This window comes from Pleurodeles waltl, chromosome 4_1 (genome assembly GCF_031143425.1).
Source record: "Pleurodeles waltl isolate 20211129_DDA chromosome 4_1, aPleWal1.hap1.20221129, whole genome shotgun sequence".
Taxonomy (NCBI): domain Eukaryota; kingdom Metazoa; phylum Chordata; class Amphibia; order Caudata; family Salamandridae; genus Pleurodeles; species Pleurodeles waltl.
This window is the reverse complement of record NC_090442.1, coordinates 814,414,328-814,433,028: the sequence shown is the minus strand read 5'-3', so window position 1 is coordinate 814,433,028 and position 18,701 is coordinate 814,414,328.

Genomic DNA, 18,701 nt, shown 5'->3' with positions numbered 1-18,701 from the left:
GGTAGTTTGCCAACTGTTTGCCAACTTTATTCCTGCCTCCATAAACTTTTCCATTAATTTTGACAAGAGGACCGCATGCCCTGTCCCAGAATTGCTTATTGTATTGTAATTTAGCTTGAATTAATCTGAATAGGGTGTTCTTTTTAGTGGATGAAAACTATTGGTGTTCAAGAATTTTGATCATTTGAGCAACAATGAAGAATCTTTCTGTTTTTTCTTTTCTTTTTTGATTGCGATATAGTCTATGATAAATTCCCGAGATACAGCTTTAAAGGCAGCCCATATAAAATTCATCTGTGATAGATCCTATCTCTGCATGCAACAAAAACTGGAGAACATTTTGTGTGATGAATATGAAATCTATTCTGGAATATGAGTGGTGAGCAGAGGAATTAAAAGTACATTCCAAAACATCAGGATGGTGAATTCTCCAGACATCTACTAAACCCCTAGAGCAGAGGTCTCCAAACTTTTTTATGGCGCGCCCCCCCAGTTGAAAAATAAAAATCATTGGGCCCCCCCTTAGAATTTTTCACAGTTATTTTATAAACATGGCAATTTGAAGACCTCTGCCCTAGAGTATACATTTTAAAAAGCTCTCTGCATCCTGTTGGGAATGTATCTGGTCTGTGAACAACAAAAAAAGAATCCATTAATTGATCACAATTGCATCCTACTATGAGGTTTTCTAGTGCATATAGTAATAGTGTAGAGGAGAAATGCTCCTAAAATAGTGGGTCTTCTCCTTTCGAACCATAAACATTACAAATAGAGAGTTGGGTATCATGATTCTTTATGGTCATTATAATCCATCCTGCTTCATCATTAACTTTATTTGTAATCTGAAAGTATAAGGATTTATGAAACACATTTATTACACCAGTTTTGTTATTAACCACAGCAGAATATAACATTTGTCCCAACCAATAACGACATAAACAATCAATGTCTTGTTTTTTAAGGTGTGTTTCCTGCAAAAGACCAGTTTGATGGTTCAATTTTGAGAGGGAAGTAAGCACCCTCTGTTTTAAAGCAGATTACATAGTCCATTCACATTCTAGGAGACTACAAGTAAACTATTCATTTGAGAGGTATAGAGGACAAATAGACAACAGGAAACAAATAAAAATTATGCTGTAAATAATATAAACTGTAGGGAAATTAATGGGATGAAGACAAGTAGATCTATAACAAGACAAGGCTGCATATTGAAAAATAGACTGCATTAAAGTATAGAAAAGAAAAAGAAGAATAAAAGGAAGAGTAGAGGAAAAATCGGAATCATAGAAAGGAGAAGTCAGTAGGGAGATAATATGGATCCCCAGTGATATTAGGAAGAGAAGGATGATGAAAAGCCAAATTACTTTAAACATAAATATCAATGAAGAAATAGGTAATTCTTGATAAGGGAGGGAGGTGGAGCGAGAAGTAGCGGTCAACTAGGAATGATAGCCAAGAGGACAAAAGGGTAACACTAAACTTGAGGGAAGAAACACATTTGAAAATGAATATAAACAACCAAAAACTAACAGTTAACATTTGCACTTACAAAAAGAAACAAGATAGTCATCCACGCACTCATCAGCAGCAAACTAGACTACGGCAAAGCACTCTATGCCGACATCATGAAGAAACTTCAAACAAGACTCCAGGGAATACACAACGTAATGGCCAGACTCATCCTGAACATCCCCCGCCACAGTCACACCTCCGCACACCTGAGAAACCTGCACTGGTTCCCATCAACAAATGCATCACCTTCAAACACCTGGCACACGCTTACAAGGCCCTGAATAACATCGTACTAGCCTACTTCAACCACCACCTATCTTTCTATACCCCCTCCAAACAACTACACTCTGCTCAAATGGCCCTTGCCGCCACCCCTTGAATCAGGAAGAACACAGCAGAAGGTAGATCCTTCTCCTACCTCACAACGCAGACCTAAAACACACTGCCACTCCACCTCAGGCAGTCCTCCTTCTTGAATCAGTCCTAGTAGGACCTTAAGACCTGGGTCTTTGGCTGATCAGCACCCCCTCACCAGGGCCTTGAGACCCCACGGGCGAGAAGCTACGATCCACAAATACTTGATTGATTGATTGATTGACTTCCCAAACGAAAATGAAGAATGAAATGATAACAAAATGTGAACAGGAGAACAGAAAGACACTGTAGGACACAACATCAGGATCCAGTATGTCAGGAGGAGCGTGGGACCTACAAAAGACAAAACAAGGTGAATGTTAGGGAACTCAAAGAGTCAAAATCAAGTCAAGTCTTACTAAGTTCTCTGGCTTCTCCTTTGTGGGTTTCTATGAACTGCTTTAAATCTGTTGGGTTATCGACAGTAGTTGTTTTGCCTTTATATTTGACCTTAAAGAAACATGGGTGAATAAGGCAATATCGAGCATTCATAGATCTTAAGGCTGGTCACAGCTTTAAAAATTCTTTCCATTGAGTTGCGGTCACTGTGAAGACATCTTGAATGAAGATCTTGTGTCTAGACGAAAGCATTTGTTTACCTTTCTGAGCTGCTGACAGGATTTTCATTGTCAGAATACTTCAGGAAAAGAGCAATGATCCCTCTTGGTCTGGTAAACGTAGATGATCGTGATGAACCAACACGGTGTGCCCTTTGAATATTGATGTCGATCAAGTCATGTAAGCAAACAATTTTGGGAATATGAGTTTTAAGGAACTTGATTATATCTGTCCCTTCAGATCCTTCCGGAATGACATAAATGTGATAGTTGTTCCACCTGTTATGATTTTCTAAATTTTAAGTTTGTTTTTTGAGCAAACCAACTTCTCTATTCAAATAATCAATTTTAGACAGAACATCCTGAGCATCACTGATACGTTGGTCCACCTCAGTAAGCCTGGAATTAAGATGAGACCCCCTCTCTCAATTCTTTGCAGGGACGCATTTTTCTGTACCACAAATGGTTTCATTAGCTTAAGTTCATCCACTATGTCTTCTAATTTTAAAGGTAGAAGAGATTTAGTGGGAGAAATTGGGTCTTTCTTGACTCTTTTGTTAGTGTTTCCATCTGATTTCTTGTGGCCATTAGTGTTAAAAACAGATGAAGTTAGGGCCTTTGAAGATGGCGAACCATCCATTATGATTACCGAATGTCTGGAGTGGCCACACCAAGGACTTGACCGAAAGGTAATTGAAAATATCCAACAAACATTAGAACACTCAAAGAAGCTTCCTGTGTTTAAGACCAATAGTGAATAAAATGATGAAGAGGTAAAATGCTGAAATTGACAAGATTAGTGGTGTTAGTCAAAGTATAAAAGCGCTATGCAAAAATAGCTGAGGCAATGAGGTAAAGTGGCCTAAGCATATGAGGTACCATTAGAGAGAAGCCTCCTACAGAGACAAATGAGGTGCATAAGCAAAAGCTTCACCTTAATATGAAAGAAAACAGCACTTGAAATAAATAGTTCTCAGCAATTGTTTTTAAATGACTTGGTAGCTGGCACAATATGTAATACTGAGGAAAACAGTATGTGCATCAAGAGCACCTAAAATCGCAGATTCCATGGAGCTGTGATGGAAGCGGCAGGCTTAGAGATCAAAAAAGCGAAAACAGAATATAAGTATGTCCGTCAACTCACTGCACCACCCCCAATATTTCCGATGCCGTTTTCCATCACCGGTATTGTTTAAATAAAACATTCCTCCGCCATGAAATTCTCCTCATTGAGTAAGGGGGTCTTTAGCCAGCGGACATCTTGATTCGCTTCCGCAAGCCGTCCAAGAGTCATAACATGGCAAGGTGTACCAGAAGAAAGGGGAGGCTGGGAGAATCCATCAAAACCTGTTAGACAAACCTGTATGGATCCTGGACACTGTACAGTTAAGTGTTAATGAGACTAGAATTAAAAGTACTCCCTTCACCCTCCTGAATGGAGGGAACAACAGGAACTGAGAAAGAAAGAAAGCCATTAGGAAAAAAAATCATTAGTAGCATCTCACCTCTCCTGTAAACATGCAATATTATATTTGGCAACAAAGTCATAAAAGACCTTATTGTCCTTCTTATTAATAAGACCGGCAACATTTCAGCTTGAAAAAGGGACACTGTCCATGGTCCTCCTGAAAGACATTGGCACTCATTAAAACATTGGCAGTATATACCATCTACCCCGGCGGCGACGGCCGCCAAAAAGACCGTTGCTGCGGCTACCAGCCGTCAGCCGTATTATGACCACAGCCGGATTTCCGCCAGAGAAATGGCGGAAATCCGGCTGCCGCCATGCCGATGGATGACGGTAAGGTGGCACTGCTGCCAGCAGCAGCGCCACACCAGTAGACGCCAAGGCCTGGCAGTGTTCTGCTGGTGGACGCTGCTGCTGGCAGCAGCGCCCCGTCCCTTTTCCTGCCGGAGGGCACCCTCACAAACGGTAAGTCAGGTGTTCCAACAGGGGAGGGGGGTGTTGTGGGTGTGTGGGTGTATGTCTGTGCATGCGTGTATGCGGGTGTGTGATGGGTGTTGTATGTGCATGCTTGTATGGATGTGTGAGTGTGTGTATGTTGTGTTGTGTGAATGCATGTGTGCCTGTATGTATGTCAGTGTGTGTGGATGTGTGTGTGAATGGATGTATGCATGCATGGTTGAATGTGGGTATGAGGGTGTGAATGCGTGTGTGCATGAATGTGCATGAGTAAAGGGGGGTTCTGGAGAGGGAAGGGGGTGTGGGGGAAACTAGGGGAGAGGGAGGGGGTGATGAAGACCACTATCAGTGACAGGGAAGGGATTCCCTGCCGCTGATAGTGCCTACCGCCATGGTTTTCGTGGCTGTACGAAAAGCCATGAAAACCATGGCGGTAGGTGGGGTCATAATCCCGCAGACGGCCTAGCGACGGCCGCTGGGCTGGAGAGTGAAGTCTCCAGCCCGGCAGTCGTTACCACAGTGGCGGACGGTGTGGTACATTGGCGGTTTGGCTTTAGCCAAACTGCCAATGTCATCATATGGGGAAAAATACTGCCAGCCTGTTGGCGGTACTTTTCTCTATTTTGCCGCCGTCCGCCGGGGTCATAATGACCCCCATTGCACTCCCTTTTGCTACCCTTTAGGTTCCTGACAGCAGGATGAGGCAGTGAATCAACATCACGTAGGAAGCCTAGTTGGGCAAAACAATTAAAGGTGGAAACACTACCCTCAGGGAAGGGCATTAAGAAAAGGTCTAAGGACCCCGGGGGAACAACTACAAAAACAGTTGGTCCCTTGGGAGCAAAAGGAAAGGACTTATAAAAAAAATGCTGAAATGTCCGTTCCCTGCACCTTCCTATGTGCCAATTTAGGTAGCAAAAATCCTGCTAACAGGGAGTTATTTAACTACGGCACCATCACCAGCCAATGTCTATGGTTAGGAGCCGAACCATGCAACTGTCCTGACCATAATAATTTCCTTAGATGAAGGTCAACAATGACCCAGGTGAGTATGCAGCCAATGCATTACACTTTAGGCTTCAGTACAGGGACTTTGGCCAGTATGATGACGGAAGACATTGCAGCTGGAGGAAGTTCTAAATTGTGTGTTGAGATATCTGCTGTAAACAAATCAGATGTTTTGTGAGGAGCTGGAATCAAATGAGTTTTCTGAGACAGGGGGTCACCTGCTAAACTTTGCAAGTGTTTGGCATCTGCTGCAATGAGAAGGGCATAATCCTTTCAGCTGCAGAATAGGTCGAGAGGTTGCTGGTTAGCATGGACCAGACGCCATCAGATATTCTGACTGGGAAAAAATACCATTCCCCCTTTACCCAGTTGATCAAAGATTTAGGGGCATTCCACCTCATAGTGAGCCTCCTAGCCACATTGGCACCCTGATAAATCAACCTGTCCAAGTTATTACAAGGCTGTGCTGCCAAAATGGCCCTTTGAGTTGCTAAAGGTGTCCTCAATCTGAGTAAATCTTGACTCGCAAGTGGAAAAAGTAAAAGCAACCAGGGATTCCAGCTTTGATATCAGTAAGACCATAAGTCTATCAACAATGATGTTTCAAGAGTCGCTGGAAATTGAGCAGGGCAGACGGCCACAGGGAGATGACTGTGGAGGGGTTGTAGCTTTACACGTTTTTTTTTTTCTTGGAATACGTGACAAAGTCATCCTAAGTCCACTTAAAGGGGCACTGTCAGCAGCTGGTTTAGGGTCCCACAAATTACCAGTGTTTAAAACCGTTGCAGATGAAAAAGGCAAGGGGAGCCCGATGATCGAAGTGGCTTTCTTTGTCTGCACATTAGAACCAGCTCCACCGCATAAAATAGCTACAATGGGGATTGAGAGTTGCTCTGGGACTAGCGAGCTAATCCTTAACTCTATCTCCACTGCGTTGATTTCATATGAGATTAACCTGACTGCGGAAGATGAGTAACAAAATTATATTTTCCCTGTTCTGAGAGTGTTTGACAAAATCAACAGCTGCTGCTTATTTCCACTTACCCATTACCAAAGCTTGCTGTAGCAGTTGTATGAGGGGAAAAACACGGGGTCGAGGGGAGGGGGGCTCTGGTCCAGTCTCAGCCGGGTGCAGATGGACCCCCTATTGACCTGATCTTCACAGAGGCAGGTGCCTGGGAGTGTCCCACACTGCAGGAGAAGAGCCTGCCCTTTAAAGGGCCCAGCACAGGCTCAGGATGGAAGCCCCTCTGAAGAATCAAGGACGAAATCAGGATCATGTAATTATCCATGTATTTATTCTCAAGTAAAACAGTAACAGAAACCCCAACCACCGACTCGGTCTCCAACTGCCAACCTCAGTCATTTCTACATTCTTCTCTAGAACCGTTCAAAGGTTCCAGAACCTTAGTAGGTAAACACCACACCACCTCCCTCACCACATCAAGTAACAGTACACATTTCCTATCCATAAATCTTACATATTACAAAAAAATATGAAAAAACAATATTGAAATAAAAAATCACAACATATTTTATGTAACATAGACGGTCATTACAACATTGGCAGTAAAAGCCGCATTCCGCCGTGCAGAAGACTGCCAACACACCGCCGCGGCCACGGAAAACCGCCCCAGCCATTATGACCCACAGCACTGAATCCGCCAAAATTCAGACACCCACACAAGTCCGCCACACCAAAGGTCAGTGATAAACTGGCGAAAACAAAACCTCCACCGTCACACCAACAGAAATACGCCCACGCTATCACCACACACGAATCCATGCGGCGGTCTTTCAACCGCGGTATTCCATTGGCGGTAAACACCGCCACGCTCAAAATACACACACACATACAAAACACAGCCACATTGGACAATTCGAAATACACACACCTGATACACAGACACACACCACTCCCACACACCCAATACAAACCCCTATGACCAAAAATCACGAACGAAGGCCAGAGAGAGACACCACCATCAACAATACTAGCATCCACAGGCACACAACACCATCACCCACATAACTTCCATGCACCTCACACTACACAACACTAAATATCAGCACACTTATCAGCCCACACACCACCCCACACATCACCTACACCACCCCATGGCACGGCAAAGACACCCTAGGTTCTCAGAGGAGGAGCTCAGGGTCATGGTGGAGGAAATCATCCGGGTAGAGCCACAGCTATTCGGATCACAGGTGCAGCACACCTCAATTGCAAGGAAGATGGAGCTATGGCGAAGTATAGTGGACAGGGTAAAAGCAGTGGGAGAGCACCCAAGAAATCGTGAGGACATCAGGAAGAGGTGGAACGACCTATGGGGGAAGGTGCATTCCGTGGTCTCAAGACACCACCTGGCGGTTCAGCGGACTGGCGGCGGACCCCCACCTCCTCCCCCACAACTAACAACATGGGAGGAGCAGGTCTTGGAGATTCTGCATCCTGAGGGCATCGCAGGAGTAGGTGGAGGAATGGACTCTGGTAAGTCAAATCTCAACTATTACATCCCCCACCCTACCTGCATGCCAGCAAATACCCCCACCTTCACCCTCACCCCCATCACTCTAACTCCTCACAAATGTCCCAACATCACAATCCACACATCCAAACCCCAAGCCCTGCATGCAACAACAAAGCATTGACACCCATCACCAAAGCATGCCCACTGCACATACCCATACACCCCCCTAAACCATCATCGCACAAGGTCCCACACAGGAATGTAAGCACTGGGGTACACGGTCACCCACCCATTGCACACCATGGCACACACAGATGCAATAATCATGCTTTTATACCCCTGCAGGACCCCTACCCAACGTCACCGGCAGGAGGGTCCACACATGGCCACACCACCAACCGAAGAGGCCCACAGTGATGACAGCACCTCTGTCCAACTGGATCTAGATGACCAGCCCGGCCCATCGGGGACCTCGGGACAGTCGGTTCCCCACACCCAGTCACAGGCCACCACAGCGCTTCCCCCCTCTGGAAACACCAGCACAGCACCCACCCAGCGGGCCCATTCCTCCATCCCCAGGACACGTCAATCAGAAGTGTGTCCACCACTACAGGGAACCCAGGCTAACCCACCACCCCAACAACAGGGACCTGGGGGCAGTTGTAGTGGGCACACGGTCCAGGGGACGGAGGCCCAGGAACACAGGGGAACTGGGAGGGCTGCTGTGTGAGAGGGGGCAGACAGGCCCAGGGAACCCACTCTCCACGAGGCCCTCTCCACCATCATGGGAGCCTACCACCACTCCCAGGAGACGAAAGCAACGGTACTGGCCAAGTTTCAGGAGACCCAGCGCCCGCAGGAGGAACAGTATATGGGCTTCAGGGAGGAACTCAGAACCATCAATTCCACCCTGGGCACCATCGTAGGGGTGCTGAAGAAAGTACTCAACACCAGGAGGGACACTGTGGCACTACAAGGGGCCCCTAACACTAGCCTGGATGATGAACTGCCCACCACCTCCGCCGGCGCTGGTGGACAGGAGGCACCGCCACAGGACCACCATACCAGCACCCTACCCCCTGCAGAGGGAGAACCACCTCACAAACGGTTCCTGAGATCCAGGAACAAGACAGAGAACGATGCCAAGACCTCCACCAAGAAATGAGACCACCCTGATTGTCATCCTACTGTCCCACTTTGTCACCCTCTCCATCCTTAACCTGCCCCAGCTCCACTTACTATGCCCATTTGGGCAATGCACCTGTGAGACTAATAGACTGGACTCTGCCATGGACATTCCTCCGCCATCACCCCTCACCATTTTGCTACCCCCTCTAATTTTGAGCACTAAAATAAACACCCTTAAAGCACAAAACAATCTGGAGTCAGACTGTGATTTCGGAATACTGTATTAGCAATTACTGTGGCAAAAAGCTCCTTCATTTGTAATGTCAACATACCTATGTCACATAGCTCTAGTGCATGAGGAATCAAAGCAGATGTCACATTGTGGGACCCAGATCTGTGAAATAGTAAGGGAAAGTGACAACTCAGTGACAATACACTGGGTGAAAACGACAGACAGTAGAGAGGTAGTAGTGTTAAAGTACATGTAGTAGGCAGGTCTGTATTCTTACCTGTGTTTCACTGGAAATATTGCTGGATCACTGAGTCCCTGTTGTCCATGTCTTCTTCCTCTGCTTCCTCATCTTAACTGTCCACAGACTCCACAGCTGCAACAACACCGCCATCTGGACCATCCTCCTGCAGAAACGGCACCTGTTGTCGAAAAGCCAAGTTGTGAAGCATACAGCAGGCCACGATGATCTGGCACACCTTCTTTGGTAAGTAGAATGGGGATCCACCTGTCATATGGAGGCACCTGAACCTGGCCTTCAGGAGGCAGAAGGTCCGCTCGATCACCCTCCTAGTTCGCCCATGGGCCTCATTGTAGTGTTCCTCTGCCCTTGTCCTGGGATTCCTCACTGGGGTCAGTAGCCATGACAGGTTGGGGGAACCAGAGTCACCTGCAAATGGCAAGGGACAACTGTTAGACACACACTAACCTGGAGGGATATCCCCAGACCCAGACAACCATTCCCACTGACAAGCTTCCAGGTGCTCACCTAATAGCCACACACGGCTATAGGCAAATCCTCCACCTGAGGGAAAACGATGTAGCTCTGCATGTGTTTCAGCAGGGCAGACAACACTCTGGACAACACATTGGAAAACATGGGCTGGGACATCCCTGATGCTATGGCCACTGTTGTTTGAAATGACCCACTTGCAAGGAAATGGAGCACTGACAGCACCTGCACTTGAGGGGGGATTCCTGTGGGATGGCAGATAGCTGACATCAGGTCTGGCTCCAACTGGGAACACAGTTCCTGGATTGTGGCACGGCCAAGCCTGTATGTGATTATCACATGTCTTCCCTCCATTGTCGACAGGTCCACCAACGGTCGGTACACCGGAGGATGCCGCCATCTCCTCAAATGTCCCAGCGGATGGTGCCTATGAAGGACAACAGCGAGCACAGAGTCAAACAACTCAGAGGTACGTACCCACAGCTTAAACAGAACACCAATCATAATCTACAAAGTGGCCTTTATGTGTGTTGAGTCTAGGCCTAGGTATGTGTGACGCAGTTGAAAATGAAGCCATGTGGGCCCCTGAAATGGCGGCTGCCTTACCTGTAAAGTGGGACAATGGGATGTGAGGAAACTGCGCTGGCGTTGTACACCGTTGCGGTAGGCAGTCGAAGACCGCGGCGCAATGCTGCATTGGTTAACATTGGACCCTATGGGTCCCAGGAGCCAATGACGATGTACGCCGGCGGTGACGGTATGCACCGCCGCGGATGTGACCGCCATTTTCTATCTGTTCAATCACTCGATACCTGATCTTCGACAGGAGAGGACCTACACTGCAAGTGCTGCTGTGACCTCGGTCTGGAAGAGATAATGGCTCGAGTGTCTGGGGAAAGGGCCCCTGCCTTCACATCGGAGGAGTTGGAGAAAGTCATGGATGGGGTCCTCCCCCAGTACACACTACTCTACGGTCCTCCAGACCAACAGGTAAGTACACTGGGAGCTTGCTGTATGGGCTATGCCTGTGTGGAGTGGGGTGGATGTAAGAAGGGGGGAGACTGCGGCGTGCATGAAACGACGGTGAGTGCATGTGCCACATGGCAAGGGTAGGGATGGGGCCAATCACTTTGACAGTGCAGTTGCTAATAAGTTTATCTTCCCCCTGTACAAATCATGTAGGTCAGCTCCCACCAGCAAAAATATATTTGGCATGCCATCGCCAAGGACGTCCGGACCCTGGGGGTCTACCACAGATGGAGCACCCACTGCCAGAAAAGATGGGAGGACATTCACCGCTGGAGCAAGAAGACGGCGGAGGCTCAGCTTGGGATGGCCTCCCAACGTGGAAGGGGTGCCAGTCGCACCATGACCCCCCTGATGTTGAGGATCCTGGCGGTGGCTTGTACACTCTCATTCCACTGATTTTGCATGCAGTGGAGGGGTCTGGGTGGGGGAGGTGGGCTATAGGTTTCCCTAGGCCAGGGCGAGTTCCGTAGGCAAGGTCTCTCCGTAAGGCAGGCCATGTGGCACCCCACCGCACCTCTGTACAGTGCCAACTACACCTCGTCATGCCCCTGTTTCATCCATGTGTGCAGATGTCATCCACAGCCTATTAGGCCATTTCCCAGGAATTGAACAGTGGAGCCCAAGAGCGCGGCGTAGTGCAGGGGCTTGTGTGTCTGTCGTGTCCGCCAACGGTAGCAGTAATGCAAGCACTCAACATGTCTTTCTGCTGTCGTTCCCCCCTTTTTGTGGCCTCCCTGTTCTTGTGTGCTTTAGCATCATCAGGCGGAGGAGCAGTGGCACAGGAGCACGAGGGGGCTACATCCCACATGGCCATGGAGGGCCACACTACGGAATCGGACTTCACCAGTGGGACGGAGGGCGAGGGTAGCTCCATGGCGGGGACAGGAGCTGAGACCAGTGACACAGACTCGTCCTCTGATGGGAGCTCCCTTGTGGTGGCGGAAACATCTGTGCCCCCCCATCTACAGGTACAGCTGCCACCCCCCCTTCCGCACCGCCCTCCCAGCAGCACCTCAGTCTTTGCCCTGTGCCCGCTCACCCGGGAGGGTGGGCATCACCTTCGCCCCAGGCACCTCAGGCCGTGCCCCAGTCACCCCTGCTGCCCTCAGTGAGGAGGCCATTGACCTCCTCAGGCCCCTCACTGTTGGGCAGTCTACCATTTTGAATGCTATCCAGGGTGTAGGAAGGCAGTTGCAACAAACAAATGCATTCCTGGAGGGCATTCATTCTGGTCAGGCGGCCCTTCAGCGAGCTTTTCAGACTCTGGCCTCAGCACTGATGGCAGCCATTGTCCCTGTCTTTAGCCTCCCCCCTCCAACTTCCTCCACCCAGACCCAATCCCCTGTATCCCAGCCTCTCCCAAGCACACCCCTAGACCAGCATGCACACACGTCAACACACAAGGGAAGCTCAGGCAAACATAAGCACCACACATCCCACAGGCACTCAAGCAAGCATCAGACACATGCAGACACACCAACATCCACTGCCTCCACTGTGTCCCCCTCCTGCTCGTCTCCCTCCTCCCTCCCAGTCTCATCTACACTCACACCTGCATGCACTACCTCTACAGCCACTACTACTATCACCAGCACACCCACCAGCACACCCCGCTCACGTGCAGTCACCACCCTCACTACCATTCACACGTCCCCTGTGTCCTCTCCCAGTGTGTCCGTGACGCCACCTACCAAGATACACAAACGCAGGCACACACCCACCCAACAGCCATCCACCTCACGACATCCTCCAGCGCATGCACCTTCACCCAAAGTCACCAAACGAACACCTTCTACAACCACAACCTCTTCCTCCACTCCCAAACTCCCTCCAGCTACCCATCCCAGTGTCTCCAAAAAACATTTCCTGTCCAACCTTGACCTCTTTCCCACACCTCCCCCACCCCGTCCGTCTCCTAGGTCCCGAACTAGCACCTCAGCCACAACATCTCCGGGACCAGTGGTGCCTGTAGTCACCGGAATCTGGAGTGCACCGGCCACCAGGGCAGCCAGTGTAGCACGCAGCCACAGCACAGATAGTCCCCCACCTGTGAAGCATCAGAAGTTGGCAAGTGCCCGGCGGAAGAGGGGGAAGACTCCAGCCACCAAAGCTGCTCCCAGGGGTACAGGTGGGAGTGTGGAGTCAGCTGCGACACCTTCCAATGTGAGGAAGGGGCACAAGAAATTCAGCAAGTCTGGGAAGAGCAGCACGGCGGAGAAGACCGCCATCATCCCCGCTGTCCAGGAGGCCACCGCCAGCACCAGCCCAGCTGCCCAGGAGGCCACCACCACCAGCCCTGCTGCCCAGGAGGCCACCGCCACCAGCCCAGCTGCCCAGGAGGCCACCGCCACCAGCGCTGCTGCCCAGGAGGCCACCGCCACCAGCCCAGCTGCCCAGGAGGCCACAGCCAGCACCAGCCCAGCTACCAAGGAGGCCACTGCCACCAGCCCAGCTGCCCAGGAGGCCACCGCCAGCAACAGCCCAGCTGCCTAGGAGGCCACCGCCAGCACCAGCCCAGCTGCCCAGGAGGCCACCGCCACCAGCCCTGCTGCCCAGGAGGCCACAGCTGTCATCCCCGCTGGGACAGAGAGTGCCGCCAGCACAAGCCCTGCTGGGCCATGAAGGACCGCCAGCACAAGCCCCGCTGGGCCATGAAGGACTGCCAGCACAAGCCCCGCTGGGCCATGAAGGACCGCCAGCACAAGCCCCGCTGGGACAGAGAGGACCTCCAGCACAAGCCCCGCTGGGCCATGAAGGACCACCAGCACAAGCCCCGCTGGGCCATGAAGGACCGCCAGCACAAGCCCCGCTGGGCCATGAAGGACCGCCAGCAGCTGAGTCACTGCAAAGGAGCCCGCCGCTTCAAGCACCACTGAATAGGGCACCGCTGTCTCAAGCACCGCTGAACAGGGCACCGCCGTCTCAGGGCACCACCGTCTCAAGCACCGCTGGCCCATGAGCGCCAAGGGCACTGACGCAACTGAGTCCATCACGGGCAGAATGAAGCACTCTGGGCACCATTCCCCCTCCAAAACCAGTGGAGAGATCCATCCACTACCTCTGTCCTTAGCAGGATGAAGCACTCTGGGCACAATGCCCCCTCCAGAACCAGTGGAGAGATCCATCCACTGCCTCTGTCCTTAGCAGGATGAAGCACTCTGGGCACAATGCCCCCTCTAGAACCAGTGGAGACTGTTATCCACTTGAGAGACTGTGACTTTGCACTCCCCAGGATATGGCAGTGGGCAACCCACCCACTGTAAAGACTTGAGAGACTGTGGCTTTGCACTCCCCAGGATATAGCAGTGGGCAAACCACCCACTGCAGAGACTTGAGAGTCTGTGGCTTTGCATTCCCCAGGATATGGCAGTGGGCAACCCACCCACGGTAGAGACTTGAGAGACTGTGGCTTTGCACTCCCCAGGATTGAACAGTGGGCAAACCACCCACTGTAGAAACTTGAGAGACTGTGGCTTTGCACTCCCCAGGATTGAACAGTGGGCAAACCACCCACTGTAGAGACTTGAGAGACTGTGGCTTTGCACTCCCCAGGATTGAACAGTGGACAAACCACCCACTGTAGAGACTTGAGAGACTGTGGCTTTGCACTCCCCAGGATTGAACAGTGGGCAAACCATCCACTGTGGAGACTTGAGAGACTGTGGCTTTGCACTCCCCAGGATATGGCAGTGGGCAACCCACCCACTGTAGAGACTTGAGAGACTGTGGCTTTGCACTCCCCAGTATTTAACAGTGGGCATGTGGCCCTCTCGTGGATTTGGCGTTGTGCACTCAATCGGCTGAGGTGCCCCCTCTTTCCCCTCCCCCTGAGGTGCCTGTTTTCTTGCTCTCTTGTGTGGGCCTCGCCCATACCGTGTGGGCCCAGTGTTCCACGGACTTAATTGGAGCACTACCTGGACTACTATGCTTGGTGTATATTTTGTAAATGGTGTATATATATATATTTTTGCCTACTTGATTTTAATATATTACAATGGTTACACTCATTTTCTATTGTCATTGCATTCTTCCGGGGGGGATGGAGGGTGTAACTGTGATGTATCAATATGGATTAGTGTGTGTGTTGTAGTGGGTGAGGGTGGGGGTGTTGCGTGTTGCGTGTGTGTGTCCCTGTTTTTTCCTTCCCCCCTCCCCTGTGTCGTATGTGCAGTACTCACCGTGGTCTTCGCCTCCGCCTTTCGTGCTCCTGGTAGAGGAGCAGGAAGACTATCTCAGGGAGAATTTGGAGTTCCGGGTCCATGGTGTCCGAGTTCCTCATGGGGTGTGTAGAGGTGAGTGTTTTACCGTTGGAATCCTGTTTCCGCTGTGTTTTTATCTGTGCTGAATCCACCCCGGAAAAGGTTGCAGATTGACCTGTTGTGATACTGTGGGCGGTACGTTATCCTCCGCCTGTCTGTTGGCGGTGACCGCCGCGCTGTTTGTTTGTACCGCCGTGGTGGTCGGAGTGTTAAAGTGGCTGTCTTTGTTGGCGGTTTCCGCCACTGTCGTAATTGCAAAATGTTTACCGCCAGCGTGTTGGCGCTCTTACCGCCGCTTTAACACCGACCGCAAAGGTTATAATGACCACCATAGTCTTATAAAACAATGTGGGCACAATATTGAAATCATAAACCACAAAGTTTTTTTTACCTAACATAATCTTTCATAAAGACAGGATTCTTTCTTACTCGCTGAGGCCTACTTGTTACTCCCCGAGGCTTACATTTCTGTGTGAGATCATCACATTGTGTTTTAATATTCGCACCACTTTCATTATATGCTGGCATAAATCTTGCCACTCTATTCAAATTCCATACTCTATGGTCACTCAACTTTGCCGCTTTCCTATAAACTTTAATCACCTCATAAGGTTGACTGAATTTGGAGACTCCCCCTTTCCTAGGTAATTTTATTTTCACCTAATCTCCCACACTTGCCACTGTATCTTTCACCTCTTTCCTCATATCAAGCAACTCCTTTCTACGCAACATTTTCTCTCTCTGTCTCTCTCTCCAATTTCCAGTCTCATCAATCTGGCTGTCCACCATCATCCATTTCTCAGATACCCACAGAGGCAAGATCTCAGTGTTGGGCCTCCTTCCTCTGAATAATTGAAATGGGGCAACACCAGTAGAAGAATGAGGAGTAAAACGATACTCTGTTACCTTCTTTCTTATAGCTACCTCCCAATTACCCCCTGAAAATAGAGCTTGTTGCACACTTTCTTTCAAGACTTTAACAAATCTTTCAACCACACCATTGCTCTCTCGATGGTAAAGAGCTGCTTTCTTATGTCTCACTCCTCTCTCCCACAGGAATCCTTCTACATCTTTTGAAGTGAATTGCACACCATTGTCTGAAAGAATAGAACTTGGAAACCCTTCCTTCTCAAACAAATCTTCTAAAAATTCTATAACTACTTCTGATTCCACAGAACTTACAATTTTAACCTCTGGCCAACACAAAAACATTTCCAAACACACTAACACATAACGATCAAACAAATGAATTCTTATAGGTCCTAAGATATCAATAGCAATGTCCGACCAAGTACTGCTTGCCTGTTCTCTCAACACCATTGGTTGTGTCCTGCATTTCAACCCTTTATCACAAGATGAGCACTCAATACAATCTCTTACCATACGCTCGATCTGTACATCCATAGCAGGCCACCAATATCCTTCTCTCACCCTTTCCTTAGTCTGGGCTCTACCCATGTGACTTGCATGAGCATGTTTTACTAAAGCTTCCCTTATATTAACCGGGGGAACTAGTTTTGTGCCTCTCAGAGGCAAACCATCCACTACTGATAATTCACCTTTGACTTGCCAAAAACCTTTCAAATCATCCTCACATCTATTTTTCCCACACCATTCATTATTGACCAGAGACATCACCTTCTTTAAAACCACATCATTCCCTAATCCATCTCTCCACATTTCCTCAGAAACAATCCCTGATATTTTGCACACATTGACTTCTTCTTCCTCTTCCAAACTTTCCTCTTCCTCCTTGATTCCTTCACTGTTTTCTACATTCACCATCCTTGATAGACAATCAGCTAACACATTATCAACACCAGGTATGTATGACACTTCAAAGTCAAACTCCTGCAGTGCCACAACCCATTTCCGTATCCTATGGGATACTAAATCTATACCCTTCCTGCAAAACAAGTCTTTAAGTGGCTTATGATCAGTTTTTATTAGAAATGTCTTTCCCCACAGGAACTTCTTCAGTTTTCATACCGACCAATATACAGCAAGCACCTCTTTCTCTACTACTGAGTAATTACTTTCTGCACCCCTCAACGCACGAGACACAAACAAAATGGTATGTTCAACACCATTCTTTTTCTGCATAAGTACCGCTCCTAATCCTTTAGAACTTGCATCAGTCAAGGTCCAAGACTCAAGATTTGCAGCTGAGTTCAAACATTGTTTTATCAAACTAAACTCTTCCTTACATTTTTTTGTCCACTTAAATTCTTTCCCTTTCTGCAATAATTTTCTCATTCCTGACGTTTTCCGAGACATATTAGGAATAAACTTGCTATAACACTGCCATTCCTAAAAGCTTCATCACTTCCTCCTTGTTTTGAGAAGTCTTAAGTTTACAGATTGTGTTAACTAGGTCAGCTTTAGGTTTGATCTCTTTATCACTCACAACATGACCTAAATATTCAATCTCCTGCACATAAAACTTACATTTCAGTGTCAACCCAGCACCTCGCAACCTTGACAAAACTTTCTTCAACCGATCATCATGCTGTTCCCCCATCAGATCCAAAAATCAATACATCATCCTGGTAAACTGTAACACCTTCTAGCACCTTAAGAATATGCTCCATTAAACTTTGGAACACTGCAGCTGCCGAGATCAATCCAAATGGCATTCTCACAAATTCAAATGTTCCAAAAGGTATCACAAAGGCAGTTAAATCCTGACAGTCTGGATGCAGAGTAATTTGATGGTACGCAGAAGCTAGGTCTAAAAAAGAAAGAGTTTTGCACCATCAAGAGAGCACAATAATTTGCAAATATTAGGAAGAGGATAATGATCCACAATCACTACCTTGTTAAGTTCTCTGAAATCTATGCACAGTCTTGCACTTCCATTAGTAAATACTCCTGGAAATTCTTTTCTCCATTTTACATCACTGCTCTCTACCAGACTGATCACAGAATCCTTCCCTGCTTCTGCTGTGGAATCAATATCACATACATTTTTAACTGGACTATTTCTAACACATACTGGAGGATCCTCATTCAGGTCTAGATACACGTTAAGATCACGTTGATGTAGCCAGCTTATAAGGGAATCTCCTTTCACGGAGATATACATTTTTCCCGGTATAATCCTGTCTTTGAATTCTATAGTGCCCCAAAAATATCCTAGTAAACATATTGGTTAACCCCCATAACCTCTTGGCTTAATATCCGGCTTAAATAGTTGAACACTACCAGCCAACGTTTGCTCAAAAAATGTTTTGGGGATGAGTGTTATCTTAGCACCAAAGTGAAACAACATTTTAACTGAACTTCCATTTGCTTTAACTACTTCCAAAGGACCATTGTCAGAGAACGTTTTAATCTGAAAAATGTAATTTTCCCCTTCCAAATCCTTCTCATTGTCGACATAGTCTATTTCTTGCACTTTCTTTTGATTTTTCACTGATCTGCAGCATCTT